Consider the following 20,279-nt stretch of genomic DNA (forward strand, 5'->3'; position numbering starts at 1 on the left):
GAGCAAATTCAGAGTCCAAGGGTCAGAGGCAAGAGCAGCATCAGCAAACGAGTTGAACAATACACAATCCCTTGGAGCCTAAGAGGCAGAATCTAGAGGCTAAGGCTAAACAAAGCAGGAGTCAGAAACAATGAAGTACCAAACATTTCATAGAAACAAACAGTATTTGTGTTCCATCAAAGAGCTGACACTGAGTTGCATTCAATGAGCTAAGCACACTGGGTTCTTTTAAGTTGAAGTGTGTAGAACTAGTACTGACCCACCCATCCCCTTATTCTTCCAAATATTCAGCTGTAGACAGTTGTTATAGTTTGGCCTCTCCTGAATGGGAGACAGCTGTATCAGGGCACCAGCTGAAACAAACCTATAAATGCAAATTATTTAGGTTGATCAAAATAACATACATATATGAACTTGTATGAATAATGAACAAAATATATGTTGCAAAAACCCATAATCGATTTGTAATTACATAATTAATAATAAGTTTTAATAAGGGATAGAATGCCATTCTGTTGCACCTCTCTGTAACACCCCATGCAGCTCACCATTTACACAAAACTGCAGCTGTACTTCCAATAAAAAAGATTAGTTTCTTGAAAGCAAAATTAATCTTGAGAACTGATTCTATTTGCCCTTCTTCTTTTGAAGGAAAAAAAAACAACTAGCCAGATTTTACTCCCTTAACCATACCCTGAAAACCAAACAAGAAAAAACAATGAAGTGGGGCAGGAAGGAGAAGGGGTAGGGAGGAGAAAGGAAGCTCTTAATCCAAGTTTAGCAAAAGCAAAAGTTCATCAGATTTGGGGAACAAGGACCAGTGATTTGATAGAAGTAATCTAATGATTGGCTAGAAAGTTATGTGATTATAATAAAATACTCAACTGTTAATAAAGTTAAAATATGACTCAATCATTTTTTAATCAAGATATATGTGTCTATCACATATATAGGTCACAAAGTGCAAATACATAAACTTCCTTGGATATGTGTTGTGAGAAAAAAGTCCCCAACACCTACCAACAGTGCCTTCCCAAGTATATGTTGCATTGGCTGTAGAATATAGATTCCTCTTTGTCGTTTCTTTTTAATTTTTAAAAGGTTAAAGAGAGGAAAGAGGGATTGCTTTCAAATATTTGTTTTCAAGGAATTAATAGCCTTTTCCTTCAAACAGCAGACTTTTTGTAAACCATCTATTCTAAGAAGCAAGTATTTACTATTTTTGCTAGGCCTGCTTAGTAAGCTTGTAATCTATGCTGTTAATATGCATCTCATATGGATGTCTTTCTTTTGAGATTTTCTATATAATTAATTACATAATACACTAGGTTGCTTTTTATTGTTCCATTTATACCTGGACTCCAGTGCTCTACAGGAACTAGGCAAGTTTTCATGAGGACTGACTGGTAAAGAACATCTCTGACTCATTCCTATTAAATTAACATCTGTGGGAATCAAGACTGCAGTAAAAGAGTTGTTCAGCCTAAGTTTCCGTCATAGTGCCGGTGGATAAGCAAACCAAAGTATAGACCTATTTATTACTCTAATGTTTCGTTAATCTGAACTCCAAAGAACACCAATTAATCATCACTTAAATAGAATTTAGGTGAAATTTATCTTCATTTAGAAACCATTGCAATAAAGTACTGTAAACATCATTGGCAGGAAGAATATTTAAAATAGCTAAGAATATAAACTATGTCTAAATGTTTAAAAGCATTCATTTATATATAACAATTTATATTTTAATAACAAATTATTTTCATTAGGGTAAATCCCCCTTTAGATTCCTTTTAAGGCAGCATAGCATAGTGGAAAGCAAGCTGGATTTGGAATTAAGTCATGTCAATAAGCATTTTTTGTTTGTTTGGTTTTTTGGAGGGGGGAAGGCAGGGCAATTGGGGTTAAGTGACTTGCCCAAGGTCACACAGCTAGTGTGTCAAGTGTCTGAGCCAGATTTGAGCTCAGGTCTTCCTGACTCCAGGGCCAGTGCCCCAGTAAGCATTTTTTAAGTATCTACTCAACTGAAATTTTTAAGGCAATGTGCTAAGTACTGAGAATAGAAAGAAAGACAAAAAACAGTCTAGCTCTCTAGAAGCTCACATTCTAATGGGGAAGAAAACATATAAACAACTATATACAAACAAATTTTTTACAGAAAAAAATTGGAAATTATCTCACAGGGAAGGCCTAAGATTAAGGAGGACTGGGAAAGGCTTCTTACAGAAGGTAGAGCTTTAGTTGAAACTTGAAGGAAGCCAGGAGGCAAAAATGAGCCTGGCATAGGAGACAGACATTGAAATGCATGGAGGAGATGGCGGATTAGAGATTGCAACTCAGCTGAACTCTATCAACATTCCCCTCCAAACCACTTTAAAATAATACCTCAGATTAAATTTTGAAGTTGCAGAGTCAATAAAATGTCAGAGTGAATCATTTTTCTGGCCTAAGAAAACTTAGGAGGTCTTAAGTTGTGACACCTGGCTGGAGATGCACACATGAGGCACAGCCACAACAGCAGCAGTAGCTTTAACTCTCAGCTCAAAGATATTCTGAGTCACAGTTCCAAAGCACAGAGGAGCGCCTGTGGTCAATCACAAGGGAGCAGGGGCCCTGGTCACAGTTCCAGGGCCAAGAGGAAGGATAATGCTTGCAGCTGCAGGGAATCATGGTCTTTTCCTGGAAAGATCAGAGTACAGATCAGGAAAACAGTGACCACATTTTGCCCAGGATCTCACTACCTAGGAAACACCAAAAACTTGCAGACCCCCAGAATTAGTTCTAAAAGCACTGGCGCTAAAGCTTAGGCCAGTGCCTTCTCACCCCAAGCGGCACAGAGCCCAAATTTAAAAAAAAAAAGCTAAAGTTAAGAACTAAGCTGGGAAAATGAAGAAACAACAACAACAACAACAAAAAGAACTTGACCATAAAAAGCTACTACAGTAGCAGGGAAGACCAAAATATAAACTTAGAAGACAATAACTGAAAATAGATATAACCAAAGCCTCAAAGAAAAATGCTAATTGGACCCAATCCCAACAAGAATTACTGGAAGTGTTAAAGAAAGATATGAGTGATAGAGGAAAAATTGGGAAAAGAAATGAGTGTGGTGCAAGAAAACTATGAAAAGAGAATTCACAGCTTGGTGAAAGAGGCACAATAAAAATACTGAAGAAAATAACACCTTAATAAATAGAATTGGCCTAATGATAAAAAGAGAATAAAAAAATTCACCAAAGAAAAGAACTCATCAAAAAGTAGAACTGGTCAAATGGTAAAAAAAGAAGTAAAAAACCTCACTGGAGAAATAATTCCTTAAAAATTAGAATCAGGCAAGTGGAGCTAATGACTCCATGAGACATCAAGAAATAATAAAACAAAGTCAAAAGAATGAAAAAATAGAAAGAAATGTGCAATATCTCATTGGAAAAATAACAGAGCTAAAAAAATAGATCAAAGAGAGATAATTTAAGAATTTATTGGACTACCAAAAAGCCATGAGCAAAAAAAGAGCTTAGACATCGTAGTTCAAGAAATTATTAAAGAAAACTGTCCCAATATCTTAGATCCAGAGGGTGAAATAGAAATTGAAAGAATCTACTGATCACCTCCTAAAACGGATCTTAAATGAAAACTCTCAGGAATATTATAGCCAAATTCCAGAGCTCCCAGGTCAAGGAGAAAATACTGCAAGCAGGAGGGAAAAAATGTAATTCAAATATCATGGAGCCACAGTCAGGATCAAACACGATTTAGCAGCTTCTATGTTAAAGGGTTGGTGGACTTGGAATATGATATTCTGGAGGCCAAAAGAGCTAGTATTATAAGAATCATCTACTCAGCAAAACTGAGTATAATTCTTCAGGGAAACAAATGCATATTTAATGAAATAGAGGAATTTCAAGCATTCCTGATGAAAAGACCAAAGCTGAATAGAAAATGTGACTTTCAAATACAAGACTCAAGAGAAGCATAAAAAGGTAAAACATGAAAGTCACAAAGGACTTGATAAGAGTAAACTGTTTACCTTCCTAAATGGGAAGATTCATGTAACTCCCAAGAACTTCATCATTATTAGGGCAGTTAGAAAGAGACTACATAGACAGAGGACATGGAAGTGAGTAGATTATGTTGGATTGATTTTCATAAAAAAGGAAGGGGTGAGAAAGAGGGATGCACTGGGAGAAAAGGAAAGGGAGAGGTAGAGTGAGGATATTTTTCTCGCATAAAAGAGGTGTGTAAGAAAGCTTTTATATGGGAGGAGGAAAATGGGCTGGTGGTGGTAGTGGCAGGCAATCCTTAAGCCTCACTGTCATTGGAATTGGTTCAAAGAGGGAAAAATACACATACACACATACACACACACACACACACACACACACACACACACACTCAGCTGTGTATAGAAACCTATTTTATCCAGTAGAGAAATAGGAGAGGGAGGGGATAAGATAAGAAAGAGAGGGCAGATTAAGGGAGACTATGATTAGAAGCAAAATAGACTTTTGAGGAGGGACTGCATAAAAAGAGAGTGAGAATAAACAGAAGAAAATGGGATGAAGGGAAATACACAGTTAGTAATCATCACTGTGAATGTGAATGTGAATGGAATGAACTTACCCATAAAATGGAAGCAAATAGCAGAATGGATTAGAAACTAGAATCCAATAATATGTTGTTTATAATAGACATGCTTGAAACAGAAACAGACACACAGAGTTTAAAAAAAAAAGGCTGGAGCAGAATCTTATATGCTTCAGTGGAAGCAAAAAAGGCAGGGGTAGCAATCATGATCTCAGACAAAAACAGACCTAAGTAAAAGAGATAATCAGGGAAACTACATTTTGATAAGAGGTACCATAGACAATGAAGTAATATAAAAATATTTTACAGCAAGTTTCTCTGATAAAGTCCTTATTTCTCAAATATATTGAATGAAATTTATAAAAATAAGAGCCATTGCCTAATTGATAAATGGTCAAAGGATATGAACAGGTAGTTTTCAGAAGAAGAAATCAAAGCTATCCATAGTCATATGATAAAATGCTCTAAATCGCTACTAGTTAAAACAGCTCTGAGGTACCACCTTACCCCTATCAGAAATGAAAAATGCTGAAAGGGATAAGGGAAAATAGGTAAACTGATGAATTGTTGGTGGAGTAGTTAATTGGTCTGACCATTCTGGAGAACAATTTTGAACTATGCCCAAAGGGCTATAAAACTGTGCATACCCTTTGACCCAGCATACCACTACTAGGTCTGTTTCCTAAAGAGATAAAAGAAAAAAGGGAAAGGATCCATATGTACAGAAAATATTAATATTAGCTCTGTGATAGAAAAGAATTGGAAGTCAAAGAGATGCTCATCAATTAGAAAATGGCTAAACAAGTTTTAACATATTATTGTGATGGAGTACCATTGTGAGATAAGAAATCTTGAGGGGGGTGATTTCAGAAAAACATGTCAAGACTTACATGAACTGTCTAAAACTGAAGAGATGAGTAAGGAAAGATCTGCCTCTGACACTAGCTGTGTGACCATGGACCCATCACTTACCTCTCTAAGCTTCCAATTCTTAGAAAGTAGGTTACCTGTAGAGACTATCTCACAGACTTATTTCAAGGATCCAATGAGACAATATAAAGCATTTGGCAAACCTTAAGGTGTCATATAAATGTCAGCTATTTTAAGCCTATTTGATTTATGAGAGAGGAAGAAGAGAGAAAAAGAGAAAGAAGAGAGGTGAGGTGGAGGGAGAGGTGCTCTGAATAATGCTTGATCTTATTCAACTATTAGGGCTAGGGCCTCTGCTGTCAATTAAGCACTCATTCAACCTGCTATGTGTACCACCCAAATGAGAGGGTACTCAGCTCCCAGTGCCTCATTTGGGGCTGTCACTTTAGCTTTGCCCCCTTTGAGTAGTATCACTTTTCTCTTCCTAGTGTAGGAGTTTGTGTGAATTCTATATAACCCAGCCCCCATTCTACTTTGGGATCCCTCTTCATCCAGGGATGTGCTTTGGTAAATGTTTAAAAACCAGCTCTCTGAAAAAACTGTATGCAGGATACACTTTGAAATTTAATGTGTACATTATTAACATTTTCTTCAATTCTTCCTTAAATCTAGACAATCAACAAAACAAATTAAGCCCTGATTTGCTTATTTCCTAGGTGTAAACACCCACAATGAAATTTTAACAACCAGTTCTCACTAACTGGTTAAAGCTGTCTGCAGAACAGCTAATTATTCACAGCACAGCCTGCTGCATTTCATTTAGGGTCAGTTACCAAGGCATATTTGTATAAAGTTCTTTATTCAAACTATTATTAATGAATATAAGTTAATATCAATCCATCCAACTTGCATATTTTCTAGTACATGTCCCTCCTTAGACCCTGCATCAGCTCTCAGAGGAAGGCTGGCCAGAAGCCCCAAAATCCAGTTCCTCCTCACTGCTCATGGGGGGGAGGCATCATGATTAGTCCAGGAGGTTGTTTTTTTGTTTTTTTTTTTTTACATACTAAACCTGTGGTATTAGATCAGCTTCTTGTTAATTCTATGTAGCAACCCTAGTGTCTCCTAAAAGAAGCATTAAAATTTTGACCTTTGATGATTCCAGGTAATCATAGTTTCTACTTGGCTTGGCTAGAATCAGGTTTGCCTGCTGTACCTCATCGCCCTGGTCCCACCCATGTTTATGCTTGGGATCTGAAACCCTACTGAGCTATGGTTTGCTTCTGCAAATGCCTAAAGAGTATTGTCTGACAGTCCTAAATCTGGAGTTCACAATAGCAAGAGAGCTGCTGTAGGTGGGGCACTTTAAGGTCTTTCCTCTTTCACCTTTAGATGTCTAGGCTGTGTTACCTCTGACATCACATACTTTCTATTTGTTATCCCTTCAAGTGTAATGAATCTGAGGATATAAACCATGCAGATGAAATTATGACAATGTTAGTATGCTAGTAGGACCCAAAATACCCACACATTAAAGTAATTAAAGTTTATTTCTTTATAAATGACTCAATAATTCATACTTTTAAATAACTCAGATGAAATTTCTTCAGATTACTCTAAATTGACTTATTCATGGATGGAAAAAGAGTTCATCACCAAAAGATAAAAATGACCAAAGAAGAAAAAATGGACAATTTTGGTTATATAGAATTAAAAAGTTTTTATACAAAACTAGCGCAGGTAAAATTAGAAGGGAAACAGGAATTAGGGGAAAATCTTTGTAGCATTTTTCCGACAAGTCTCATTTCTAAGATTATAAGGAACTGATTCAAATTTGTAAGACTAAGAATCATTGCTCAACAAATAGTCAAAGGATCTGAACAGTTTTCAAAGGAAGAATATCAAGCTATCAACAATCATTTGAAAAAAAGTGCTGCAAATCACCAATTAGAGAAATGCAAATTAAACCTCATACTCATCAGATTGACAAGATGGCAATAGAGGAAAATAATAAATGTTGACAGGGCTATAGGAAAATAGGTACACTAAGGCATTGTTGTTGGATCTGTGAATTGGTCTAGAGTCTAGACAATATGGAAAGCAATTTGGAACTGTGCCCTACCAAAACTATCTAAACCATTTAATCTAATGATACCACTGCCAAGCCTATACTCCAAAGAGATCAAAGAAAAAGTAAAAGGACCTACATGTACAGAAATATTTAGAGTGGCTCTTTTGTAATAGTTAAAAACTGAAAACTAAGGAGGAACCCACAGGGGGAATAGATAAATTATAGCATTTGAATATAATGGAGTATTATTATGCTAAAAGTAACGATGAAATGGATGATTTCATTCATTCATGATTTCATTCCATTTCATCCATGGATGAAATGCAGAATGAGATATACATTTTTGGACATAGTTAATGTGGAAATTTATTTTGCTTTATATTTGTTATGAGGGCTTTCTTGTTTTGAGAAGTGGGGTAGGTGGAGTAGGAAAGAGAGATGACAAATGTTTGCATAAACAAATAAATCAATCAACATTTATTTAGTGCCTACTATGTGCCAGGCACTATGCAAAGTGCTGGGGATACAAAAAGAGGCAAAGGACAGTTCCTGCCCTCATGGAGCTTGCAATCTAATGAGGAAGATGATGTACAAATTATACAGAAAGCGGGCTATATACAGGATAAATAGAAGATAATTAACAGAGGGAAGGCACCAGAATTAAGAGGGATTGGGGAAGACTTCCTGTAGAAGGTGGGATTTTGGTTGGGACTATAAGGCCTTTTAAAAAAATGGGGGGGGGGTGGTTAAGTGATTGGAGCAGAGGAAGGGGACCATTCCAGGCATGGGGGGCTCGGGACAGCAAAAGAAAATGCCCAGAGCCAAGAGATGGAGTGTCTTGATTCTGAAACAGCCAGGAGGCCAGCATCACTGGATCAAGGAGTTCATGTCAGGGTATGTAAGGTATAAGAAGACTGAAAAAGGAGGGGATTAGGTTATGAAGGGCTGAATACCAAGCATTTTTATATTTGATCCTAGTGTTATGATTACACCTGCCTTTTAGGAAAATCACTTTAGTGGCTGAGTAGAAGATGGATTGGAATGGGGGGACACTTGAAACAGGCAAACCTACTACCAGGCATATTTGTAGACAGTTCTTTATTCAGACTATTATTAACAAATATAAGTAAACTAATATTAGTAATATTAGTTAATATTAGATGATGAGGGCCTGCACCAGAGTAGTGACAGTGTCAGAGGAGAGAAGGGGACATATTTTAGAGATGTTGCAAAGGTGAAATTAACAGGCCTTGGCAGCAGATTGGATATGAGGATGAGAGATAGTGATAGGAAGGGCAGATGATTTAGCGGGAAAGACAAGTTCCATTTTGGACATATTGCGTTTGACTTAGGAGTTTTGTTGTATTTTTAATTTCCTAGTATGAAGATTTACTGCTATTTTCTTTTTTTAATTTATTTTTAGTTTTCAACATTTATTTCCACAAGATTTTGAGTTACAAAATTTTTCCCCATCTCTAACCTCCCCCCACCCCAAGATGACATGTATTCTGATTGCCCCTTTCCCCAGTCTGCCCTCCCTTCTATCTCCTACCTATACTCTTTAAGGATGCAAACTGTCATATCTAGTCCTAGTCTTCAACAAATTTTTTAAATTTTTTAATGCTGAGTACTTAGGCTTTTTTCTTGGATCCTGCCTGGAGACAGGGATGAAGTAGAGATTTTTCCTGAGATCTTCTTGGGCTCTCCCCGCAGCCATTCCTGGAGACTCCAATTCAGACATAAGATCTCAGAATCATGGTGAATGGCCAATGGATGGAGTCTGAATTGGGAAGCATAAACATGCCTCTTAGAGGTAGCACAGTGTAGTGAAAAGAAACTATAGTGTGAAGCCAAAAACCTGACTTCAAATCTTGATCTTAGACAATCCTTTATCCTCTCTGGGTTTCAGTCTCTTGATCTCTAAATTGAGGAAATTGAACTGGGTGATCCCAAGGTCCCTTCAGAGTTCTAAATTCTCTGTTTCTCTTCTCCTTAATTTACTATTCTAAGTTGATTAAAATGATTCAGTCTGAAGCAAACTGTCCTCTGACTCACAGTATGCACATAAAAGATGCAGGACTGAGTCCAGATTAGGAAGCAGAACCAGTCAGACCTTCTCTTCGATGGAATCATAAATGTTTCTAGCTTAGATCAACAGCTATGAAGAATTTATAGGCATATAATGTTCTCTAAAGTTAAAGAGTGCTAGAAAACTCGGCAAAATTCGTTTATGGGGGGGGCGGTGTTTGGAAGGAAGTAGGTTGAATTAAATAGGGCAAACATCTCAGTGTAAGAACAGTAGGAAGGCTCACTGGCATGGATTTGAGGCTTACCCTGCTTAAAGCAGTAAGAAATATAAAATATATAACTTCTATGCTTCACCACTTGCAGTTTAAAAAGCTTGATTCTAAAACCATTTAAGAGCTACACTACGAAGCCTCACTTTATTTTTATATCTTATTTGCTCTTGAGCATACCTCCCTACCTGAGAATTATAATAAGGATGGTCTGTACCTTTGGAGTTGTATTTGGGTGGAGTTAGAAGTAGCTGCAGGTAAGTTGTTGCAATTCTCCACAAGATAATATTCTATTCTAGGCCATGACTGACTCAATATGTTTTGTCAGGATCAGAACAAAATGAAATACATGTAGACCATCCAATACTTGACAAAAAAAAGTTACATAACAATAACACGGCAACGATATCCAGTGAAGACACATCACTGGTTTAGTTAGACTTAGCCTCATTCCCCTCCACTTAGAAATTAACCTGGTCAGAAGGGTGTGTTGAGTTACCTACCCAGCAATGAAACATCTATCAAGTGTGAGGAATACTGACTTCTCATGGGTTGGCCTTTTTACATCCTAGATGAGCAGGAAGCCACGTCTATGACTGGAGCCATAGTACCCTGAACCAATCAAGTATCAGAGACAGCTTCCCTGCGTATCAGGACAAGATGAGACCAGCCTATGTAGCCAAGTATAGAATTTGTGATGGGGAGTAATGGATTGTATTCCTGGTCGTACCACTTCTTAGCTCAGTGACCTTGGTCAGATTCCTTAAAATCTCTGAGCCTCATTTTTCTCTTCTCTAAAATATGTTTAACAATTTTTATCACGCCTTCTTCCTCTACCTCCTAGCATTGTTGTGACAATCAAATTAGGTAATATGAGAATATGGTTTGAACTGTCAAAAAGATATTCAAATGTAAGGAAAATGATGATATCTTATATGAGCGCCACCTCCCACATTTTCCTCATTTTTCTCCTTTGAGGCCTGCCAGACTAGATGCATGAGGGACGTCTGGGTAATCTTTTGGTCTGCTCTGGCCAACTAGGAGTCATAGGAACAACATTCTCTACGGACATGAGCGCTCAGTTAAGAGTTTTGAAGTAGCACTTAGGGAATAGTCAAGTTCTGATTATACTTCTCCATTTCATATCGCTCTTGTAGTTCTAGGACTTATTCTTCAAGGTTCGATAGAACCTTAATTTTGGGGCCGTGCAGGCCTAGAAACCAGCAGCGTAAGCCTTATAGTTATCGTAAAACAGGAACAATTTTAAACCATTCTGAGTTTATGAACATACTCATAATAGAACAATACCTATCTCAAGAAGTGGTAACAATAGTCTTTCTGCTATCTACGGAGTTACCATTTTCAGACGTCTCTTGTAAACCAGAATTTTCTTTCTTTGGTCTCTTTAGTACATGAATGTTATTTTTTTTTATCAGAAAGTACACTTTTAAAAACAATTACATGGAATTTTTTCAGGTCGTCAACACTTTCCTAACATTTCACAACAAAGTAACGAAGCTTTCATTTCAGATTTTGTTTCATTAAATTATTGCACAGTAGTTGGCACAAGCTTTTTTGCAGTAACTTGGCAAGCTCACCTATGTGATTTCATAATTAAGGTGTTTAAGTGGAGTGGTTATTCTGGAAAAATCCTTTATCCAGGAAAATCCAGATGCAACAATTTCTAGACCAACAAAGATCATGGTAACCTGTTACCTGGGTTAAAATTCCAGCTCCGTCACTTGCCAGCTGTACGAGCCTGGGCAAATCATTTCAGCTTCCGGGACGGCTTCGTTATTCGGAGACAAGGGTCTAGGCGACCTCTAAGCTTCCTGTGGTTAATCATCATTATTATTGCGCTTGCTCGGCTGGTTTAGTCGCGTCCAGCTCTTTGTGATCCTATTTGGGGTGGCTTGTCATCTCCTCCAGATCCTTTTACAAATGAGGAAACTGAGGCAAACAGGGTTAAATGACTTGCCCAGGGTCACACAGCACAGTAAGTTTCCAAGGCTGGATTTGAACTTAGGACTTTCTGATTCCAGGCTTGGCACTCTTACATTACATTAGCGGTTGTGAATAGCGCCGTACTTGGACTCAGGAAGCCCTGGGTTCAAATCCTACTTCGGACATCAGCTGCGATACAGTGGGAAAGTCACTTAGCTTCTGTGAACCTCTTTTTCCTCATCTGTAAAATTGGGGTAATAGTGCTTGTACCGCCTGTCTTACAGCCCCCCACTCCTTCCCATTCCTGCCACATTGCCACGGAAACTTAGTCTGCAAGAAGTGACCGTTTTAGCAAATAGTTTTTATTAGGAGATCCCAAATGCTCGTGATGTCGGATCTGAGTAGAAGCAGCCCTGAAAGGAGAAAATGCTACATGAAATGTGCAATCAGGAAGAAGGTGCAGCAGCCCCCGGAGACGACAGGAGTCACACCGGGCCACTCTCTGAGCAGGGCAGCGGATAAACATCAGATCGCCTTCCCCGACAGACCCGAGGGGAGCTCTGGGAGCCCAAGGCACGCTGGAGAGAAGCTGAGTTGTACAGAACACGGACAGATCCTCTCTGCCTGTTTCTATTTGAACAGGTAGAAGATCTGGGGGGCTGCTGAGCTGGAAGAGCTGATAACACAGTTCTTAATCTGATCGGAAAGCCTAAGGTTTGTTTTGAGCTATGTCACAGAATTCAAGTGGGGAAAACAATAAGTGCCTTGTCTCCTGTCTGGCCAGCATGTAGCCATAAGCGCATAGCTGTGTTTGTCCCTTTTGTGTTTGTTTCACAATCTCAGGTGAACAAATGTTCCATGCTGAATGTGTCCAGGACTGGCAACAACCTAGTGAGTTCTAAAGATCCAAAGGAGGACTAGCGTGGTGTCCCCACAGCAGTAGCAGTTGATAGCAGAGAAAATTTCTGCACTGGGAGGGATGGCCACTAGCAAAAGGACTGGCCCTATGTTACCAGCAGATGTGTCAAGAGTGACTGGACAGGGCAGTGCCAAGGTAAAATACGAAATGTGTCCTTAAAAGTCTTACAAAACTGTTTAACGCTGAGGCTTAAACATTAGACTCTTCGCCAATTGCAATCATAATTATAAATTACCTTTTGGAAATAGGAATAAATTACCTTTCCCATACCAACTGATATTACGCCTTGAGTTATTTTTGTCATTTCTCTCCTTTTGAGGAATCCTATATTTATGAGCCAAAACTTCTTCTATAATTAGTATCATCCCTGGGTCTGTTGACATTTCAAGAAGTGTGAAAAAAGGAAGCCTTCTCCCCTCTCACTAAAGGCAGACTTTCCAGAACTGAAGACAATTCAAGTGCACAGCTAAGCACGGGATAGGGAGGAGTAAATGTCCCAGTCCCTGTGACCTCAGACTAGTATTCATCTTGGTGTTAAATCTGACAAAATCAGGTGCTATTGGAGGTGAAACATGGAGAAGGTAGATGCGTAATACACGCACACACACACACACACACACACACACACACACACACACAGTAGGAGATGAATGTCATGAAAAAGGTCTGGGCTCCATATGTAGATCTTAGAATCATTGGCATAAATAAATAATATTGAGGGAGAAAAGAAGAGGGCCCACAACAAACCAGTGGGGACACATCATGTCAACGAGCACAATTATGAAGATGCAACAAAGGGGACTGAGAAGGAGCAGTAAGCAGAAGGAGAACCAAGAGAGAGCAGTGGCACAAAAACCTAGAGAGAAGTGAGCATTAAGGAGAAGAAGGTGATTGACAGTGTCAAAGGCCGCAGAGAGGTTGAGAAAGATAAGGGTTGAGAAAAGATCATTGGATTTGGCAATTAAGTGACCACTGGAAAATTTGGAGAGAAGGGTTTCTGCTGAAGTAGGTTAGATAACATAATGCAGAGAATTAAAAAGAGAGTGAGAAGAAAGGAAGGGGAAAAAAGATTGCTGACAGCATTCTCAAAGAGTTTAGGTATGAAAGGGAGGAGAGATATTAGCTAGCAGGAATGGACAGATCAAATAAAGGGATTTTTTTTGATGATGGAGAGTTAAGCATATTTGTAGGCAGCAGAGAAATAGCCAATAGGTCAAGAGATTGAAAATTATTGAGAGTGGGCCACCTCTCCATGTGAAACAGGGGTGAAGGAGGAGGTAGTAGCAGTTATGTGAGATGTGAAGGACAGAAGAAGGCGCTCTCAGTGAATGGTTTTATTTTCTTCAGCAAAATATGAGACAAAGTTCTCAGCTGAAAAAGTGAAGGGTGAGGGAATCACGGGAGTTTTGAGGAGGAATGAAAAGATTTAGGGAAGTAGGGGTAGTGAGTAGAATAGTGAATTGATTAGAGAGACATAAAAAGATAGCCTTGCTTTAGTAAGTGCTCAGATAAGAAAATATAACATAAATTTGTAGCGGACCCTGTCAGCCTGGTTTCGTGACTTTCTCCGGCTTTGATAAACAGCACGTGAACATGAGCAAGGGCAGTGTATGGTACGAGTGATCCATGACTGAGGCTTGGCAGGGCAAGGTCAGTGATAGGATAAAGAGACAGCGACTCTAGAGGATAGAATAGCGCTGATTCACAAAGGGATCAAAATGGAGAAAGAAGTAGAGTGTATCCAATGCAGGGTGATGACCTAAGAAACATCTGCAGAATGGAAAGATTAGAGGTCACAGGGACAACAAAGTATAGTTTTAGGGGTTGTAAATAGAGGGAAAGCTAAAATGAAAAAAATCTTATGATCAGATCAAGGAAGTAAGGTTACGTAGATCCAAGCAAAGCTTCCCCCGCTGCCCCCCCCCCCACAATATGGATGCCTAGAGTGCTTTAGCACTGTTTTATAAAAGGAGAGTAATGTTCACCAGAAATCAACTACATTTGTCAACAGAAAATTTAGTGGCAGACGTGCTACCTTCCAGATAAATTGTAATTCATGATTGTCAAGTGGGCTCTCTTTAAAAAGTTCAAAGACTTTATGTATGAAGCAAAATTCCAAGTGTGGAATGACAACCATCAACTAAATGACATGGTTTGACCAGTGCCAAGGTAGGTGTTACTCACCAGACACAGTAAATAGCAGCAGCCAACTTTAAATTCAGCACTATATCAACAGCTTCTCCTTAAACTGAGGAGAATACTAGCTGAGGCAGGGAGAGGACTTAACTCAAAGGCAGCACATTTTCTACCTAGAACTTCAGCAGGGATTCTGAGAGTACAGAGATAATTTATAGAACCTTAAAATGTTGATAGCCAGCCAGGGCCTTCAACAAATTAAGGTTTGGGAATGAAATCTTACAGCTGTGATAAAGGAAATAATCAGTCCATACTATCAACCAGCTCAGGTATGGGGGCAGAAGAGTCAGCAGAACACAAAGAACTAGATCCATTTGACCTGTCACAAAATTAATTTATATTATAGGTACAACTAGATAAGTAGTTATATGTGTAGGTAGATGGCAATATTAACGTTTGCCTACGTTTCCCTTGCATGTACTTTCACGTTTGTTGAGGCAAACAGTAATTTCTTCTGTCAGTCTATATTTTGTTTTTTAAAATTACATGTAAAAACAATTTGTAACTTTCTTTTTAAAAAATATTTGGGGGGGTGGAGCCAAGACGGCAGCTGGAAAGCAGGGACTTGCGGGAGCTCCCCACCACATCCCTCCAAAAACCTATAAAAAATTCCTCTGAACAAATTCTAGAACTGCAGAACCCACAAAATAGCAAAGGGAAGCAGGGATCCAGCCCAGAACAGCCTGGATGGTCGCTGGATGAGGTCTATCGCGCACGGAGTGGAAGGGAGCAGAGCTCAGCATGGGAGGCAGCAGGACCAACCAGACCAGGAGCCAGGCAGGACAGGCCCTAGCACCCTGAATCAGTGAGCTGTGGTAGTTACCAGACTTCTCAACCCACAAACACCAAACACAACAGAGAAAGTTAGTGGGAAAAGCTGCGGGGGACAGAGTTCGAGGTTCAGCCACTGCCCCAGGGGCAGCGGGGGAGGTGCAGCTACAGAACTACAGCTGCAGTTACTTCCGGCCCCAGGCCCACATGGTGGGAAGAGTTAAGTGGCAGATCAGAGCAGGAGTACAGAGCCTGCTGAAGATTTTCCTCAGGTCCGGGTTGGTGGTTCTTGAGGAAGGAGGAGTGCTGGGGTGGCAGAGCTGGCTGTATAGAAATAGCTCTGAAATCAACGGCGCATCCCCTCAAGCTTGGAACAAAGTACTCTTTGCTCTACAAGCAGTCATACCCCCACGAAAAACTCAAGGGTCAAGTAAGTTGGCTGGGAACATGGCCAGGCAGCGAAAACACACCCAGATTCAGTCTCAGACTTTGGAATCTTACTTTGGTGACAAAGAAGACCAAAAAATACAGCCAGAAGAAGTCAACAAAGTCAAAGAGCCTACATCAAAAGCCTCCAAGAAAAACATCAACTGGCCTCAGGCCATGGAAGAGCTCAAAAAGGAGTTGGAAAAGGAAGTTAGAGAAGTAGAGGAAAAATTGGGATGAGAAATGAGAAGGATGCGAGAAAACCATGAAAAACAAGTCAATGACTTGCTAAAGGAGACCCAAAAAATACTGAAAAAAATATTGAAGAAAACATCACTTTAAAAAATAGACTAACTCAAATGTCAAAAGAGCTCCAAAAAACCAATGAGGAGAAGAATGCCTTGAAAGGCAGAATTAGCCAAATGGAAAAGGAGGTCTAAAAGACCACTGAAGAAAATACTACCTTAAAAATGAGATTGGAGCAAGTGGAAGCTAGTGACTTGATGAGAAATCAAGATATTATAAAACAGAACCAAAGGAATGAAAAAATGGAAGACAATGTGAAATATCTCATTGGAAAAACTACTCACCTAGAAAATAGATCCAGGAGAGATAATTTAAAAATTATTGGACTACCTGAAAGCCATGATCAAAAAAAGAGCCTAGACATCATCTTTCAAGAAATTATCAAGGAGAATTGCCCTGATATTCTAGAGCCACAGGGTAAAATAGAACTTGAAAGAATCCACCGATCGCCTCCTCAAATAGATCCCAAAAAGAAAACTCCTAGGAACATTGTCGCCAAATTCCAGAGCTCCCAGGTCAAGGAGAAAATACTGTAAGCAGCCAGAAGGAAACAATTTGAATATTGTGGAAAAACAATCAGCATAACACAGGATCTGGCAGCTTCCACATTAAGGGACTGAAGGGCTTGGAATATGATATTCCGGAGGTCAATGGAGCTAGGATTAAAACCAAGAATCACCTACCCAGCAAAACTGAGTATCATCCAAGGCAAAATATGGATTTTCAATAAAATAGAGGACTTTCAAGCTTTCTCAGTGAAAAGACCAGAGCTGAATAGAAAATCTGACTTTCAAACACAAGAATCAAGAGAAGCATGAAAAGGTGAAGAAGAAAGAGAAATCATAAGGGACTTACTAAAGTTGAAGTGTTTTGTTTACATTCCTACATAGAAAGATGATGTGTATGATTCATGAGACCTCAATATCATAGTAGCTGAAAGGAATATGCATCTATATATACATATGTGTGTGTCTATGTATGTATATACGTAGGTATACACACACACACAAAGGGCACAGGGTGAGTTGAATATGAAGGGATGATATCTAAAAAAATAAAATCAACTTAAGGGATAAGAGAGGAATATATTGAGAGAGGGAGAAAGGGAGAGGTAGAATGGGGTAAATTATCTCACATAAAAGTGGCAAGAAAAAGTGGTTCTGTAGGAAGGGAAGAGGGGGCAGGTGAGGGGGAATGAGTAAATCTTGCTCTCATTGGATTTGATGTGAGGAGGGAATACCATACACACTCAATTGGGTATCTTACCCCACAGGAAAGAAAGAGGAAGAAGATAAAAAAGGGGGGATGATAGAAGGGAGGGCAGACGAGGGGAGGAGGTAATCAAAAACAAACATTTTTGATAAGGGACAGGGCCAAGGGAGAAAATTCAATAAAGGGGGATAGGTTAGGAAGGAGCAAAACATAGTTAATCTTTCACAACATGAGTACTGTGGAAGGGTTTTACATAATGATACGCATGTGGCCTATGTTGAATTGCTTGCTTTCTTAGGGAGGGTGGGTGGGGAGGGAAGAGGGGAGAGAATTTGGAACTCAAAATTTTAAAAACAGAAGTTCAAAAACAACAACAACAAAAAAAGTTTTTTCATGCAACTAGGAAATAAGATACACAGGCAATGGGGCATAGAAGTTTATCTTGCCCTACAAGAGAAGAAGGGAAAGGGGGATGGGAGGAGAGTGGGGTGACAGATGGGAGGGCTGACTGGGGAATGGGGCAACCAGAATATACGCCATCTTGGAGTGGGGGGAGGGTAGAAAAGGGGAAAAAATTTGTAATTCAAACTTTTGTGAAAATCAATGCTGAAAACTAAATATACTAAATAAATTAAAAAGAAATTTGTTTTCCAAATTCTCTTCCTCCCTCCCTTCTCCCCTTCCTGAGACAGCAAGTAAATACAGATTATACCTGTGTAGTCATGTAAAACATATTGCCATATTAGCCATGTTGCAAAAGAAAACAGACCAAAAAAAAACCTAAAATAATCCAGAGAAAAACAAAGTCAGGAAGTGGATAGCATTTTTCACCATAAGACCTTTGGAACTGTCTTGGATCATTGGATTGCTGAGAACAGTGAAGTCATTCGCAGTTGATCATCATACAATATTGCAGTTACTGGGTACAATGCTGTCCTGGTTCTGTTCACTTCACTGCATCAATTCATGTAAGTCTTCCCAGGTCTTTTCCAATACCATCCTGCTTATCATTTCTTACAGCACAATAGCATTCCATCACAATCATAGGCTACAACTTATTTAGCGATTCGATCCCCCAATTGATCGGCATACCCTCAATTTCCAATTCTTTGCCACTCACTAACAGACCTGAGGGAAGTGACCCTAAGGCATGACGAGAGCTAAATGTGAGTCAGGCAGGTCAGGTAATATTGGATACCAGTGAAAGTAGCATTTTGTGAAGTGGGTCAGTGAGCTATATACAAAGTAGGTCCCAACACCTTTTCACATACACAGTGGGTCCCTAACACCTTTCTTTCCCTTTTCTATTACTGATAGGTGAGGGTTGCTCTGTTAGTTGTACAAACATTTAATTCCTGTTTATCCTCCATAACAGGACATAGTAGAAGGGAAGGAAGCCTATTCTGTTTCCAGTCAGTGACATTCCCAATCAAGGTTGCTTTTCAATTGAACTGTTCCTCAAATATTATAACTTCACTACTTTATCAGTTTGTTATGATATAAAAACTGGCAGCCACCAACCCAAATTAGTGTGGTTAGTGATGACAGTAGAGCCAGATTAAGAGGAAGTGGGAAACTAGAGCCCATTGAAGAATTAATTCAGTACTCTTACATTTTTCTGGCTTAGCAAAGGCACTTTTATCGTTTATATATACACATTCCACCACTGACACATATATGAGGCTGGGAAGAGGTTCTTAGCCTCTCCAGGATGCCTGCCATGCCTTTTCTCGTCTAACTACGCTTCAAAGACACTCTTCTTTTGAGGAAGTTTGATCAAGTTCAATGTCATATGCATCTAGGAACCACAGGTAAATAGGTCTGATGAGCTCCAGTAGTCACTCCCTGGGCAAATCACTTATTTAACCTCTCAGGGTTATGGGCAATTCTCTAAGACTTTGTGTGGTAGAAAGGATACAGACCTGCGTTGGCAGAGGGAATTTCCTCATCCGGAAAGTTCCATTCACCAATGAAATCACAGGTCCAGTTCCTCTCCCCTATCTCAATCTTGTGTGTAGAAGGGGAGAATTGGAACCTGGGCACACAAGCAGGTTTCACAGCCATGTTACTCTCACCGAGCAGTACATGGCCAATTTATAATTTTCCAACCAAGTTAAGAAGACAGAGGGTAAGTTGGTAAAGAGATGGAAGTCAAATTTGAGGGCGGTCTAGTTGGGAGAGAGAAGTAGATTGATGAAGGCATCCTTATCTTGGGCACAAGGAATAGTTGTAATGGGACATTCCGGTAACAAGTATTTCAAGCTGAGCAGGTTAATTTTCATTGTTCTCCTTACAGAGTTTTCTTTTTTTTTCCTAATGAGAATACATTATCATATAGGTTTTTCAGGATAGGAAGACAGTGTCCTCACGGCCTTTTGCAGTACAGCTTCTAAGCACCGTCTAATGAAAAATGCTGAGTCCCTAAGTCTGTCTGGGAGTTAAAGAGACCAGAGACATTTTTGCTCCTTATTGAAAACCTCCAATTTATCTCCTCTCTAGCTTGCTTGGTACACGTTTGTTTGCATGTTGTCGCCCCTACCAGATTGTAAGGTCCTTGAGGGCAGTGACTGTCCCCCGCCTTTAAAATTCCCAGTGCTTAGCACAACAGCCTGGTAAATAGCAGGTCCTTTTAAATGTTTATTGATTAGCCTGATAGAATCTTAATTGGATTAATTTGTGAAGG

Source organism: Trichosurus vulpecula, chromosome 9, assembly GCF_011100635.1.
Source record: "Trichosurus vulpecula isolate mTriVul1 chromosome 9, mTriVul1.pri, whole genome shotgun sequence".
Classification (NCBI taxonomy): domain Eukaryota; kingdom Metazoa; phylum Chordata; class Mammalia; order Diprotodontia; family Phalangeridae; genus Trichosurus; species Trichosurus vulpecula.